Here is a 1,677-nt window from a genome sequence, read left to right on the forward strand (position 1 = left end):
TTGATAATATGAATATAATATAATTACATTATTAAACACTACACAATATTGTGGGAGGGACATTGCTGAGCGAGTGTCATACGATTAGTTAGTACAACTTTCCACGTATCCATCACATACTTCTCTCTAGTAGTGAGTTACTGAGGACTGAACTCTTTTTTTATATTTTTTAATTTACAAATATGTTTAACTTTCTGGCACCAGTTCAGTAAAAAAAAAAAAAAGTTTTCCAGCGGAGTACCCCTTTAATTTGAGGCTTCCATCAGGAGATCTTGCTACCAGCATTTCTACCAGATCTGCAACTACTGTGACATCCAGGGCTGAAGTCAGACTTGTAAGGTGGCCACATGGTCATATTTGTGAAAAAAACGCTCCAATTCCTTCTCGCAAAAAAAAATAAAAAAAAATATGAAATTGCTTTTTGAATAAGAAGATGCATCGAAACTGCAAGTGTGAACTGACCCCCCCCCCCCAACTTATGATTCTAGTCAGACCGCCTGGGTGACCTCCAGCACCAGCAGCCTGATTAGATGGCCAGGTGCAGTGATAAGACTTCACCCTCTCTCTCTGGAAAGCCAGAGGATTCATGGGAAATGTAGGCAGCATTAGGAAATAATTTCAGTGATAGAATTGGAATTAATATGGCTGGAAAACCCAATGCCTGCCACAGCAGCTAAAACATGTGATCACCAGGCATACACAAGAACCTCCGCATGATTCTCTAATAATAATTATGCTTTTTTAATAAATTGCTGCCTACAGAACACAGTGTCCTGAGTATTTATTAGTGGTTTATTAGTGGTGTATTAACTAATTCAGTTGCTGTGTTGATAATCAATTAGCTTCTATCCAATAGGTTTGAGACTTCATTTAACCCATCATGTGCTGCCTTTAGACTACAGGAAAAGACAATTGCTGGTAAGTAAACTTTCCCTATTTCCCATTACTGTGTGTACTGTCCCCTACGTTTCCTCCACTGCCGTCTTTCATTGGAGGTAAAATCACAGCAAGGGTACGATCACACTGCATTCCTGCCCTAGTAAATCCATTCGGGATGCATCCGCTAATTAAGGCGGACTCATAACGCGGCTGTTGCGGTTTTTAAAATAAATGGGATGTTGCTGCAGCGGAATTATGAGTCCGCTTAAAATAGCGCCATGTGAACATAGATGAAAAACTGATTGCTCAAAACTGTACTAAACTGTGTCAAAACTTGTGTAAAAATTTTAACCCATATACAGTTTGAAAATTATATCTGGTTGCATCCGTTTTTTTAAAGAAAAAAAACATACTTTTTTAACCTTTCACTCCATTATGAATAAAGTTTCACTTGTTTGATTGAAATTCCAAGAAAAAAAACTGTGCAAAGTCAAAAACCGTATGGAACCGTATGGAATTCTTTTTAAATCAACTGGTGCCAGAAAGTTAAACAGATTTGTAAATTACTTCTATTTAAAAATGTTAACCCTTCCAGTACTTAGCTGCTGTATACTAGAGGAAGTTCTTTTCTTTTTGAATTTCCTTTCTGCCTGTTCTGTGCAGTTCCCTTTGACTCCCATGGTAAAAAAAAAAAAGAAAGAAAGGTATACGGTTTAATATGGCTTTTTACCTGGACCAAAAACCGCGGTAAGCTACGATTTTGGGTACAGGATAAAAAAAACTGGCAAAACGGATGCA

Source organism: Hyla sarda, chromosome 11, assembly GCF_029499605.1.
Source record: "Hyla sarda isolate aHylSar1 chromosome 11, aHylSar1.hap1, whole genome shotgun sequence".
Taxonomy (NCBI): Eukaryota; Metazoa; Chordata; class Amphibia; order Anura; family Hylidae; genus Hyla; species Hyla sarda.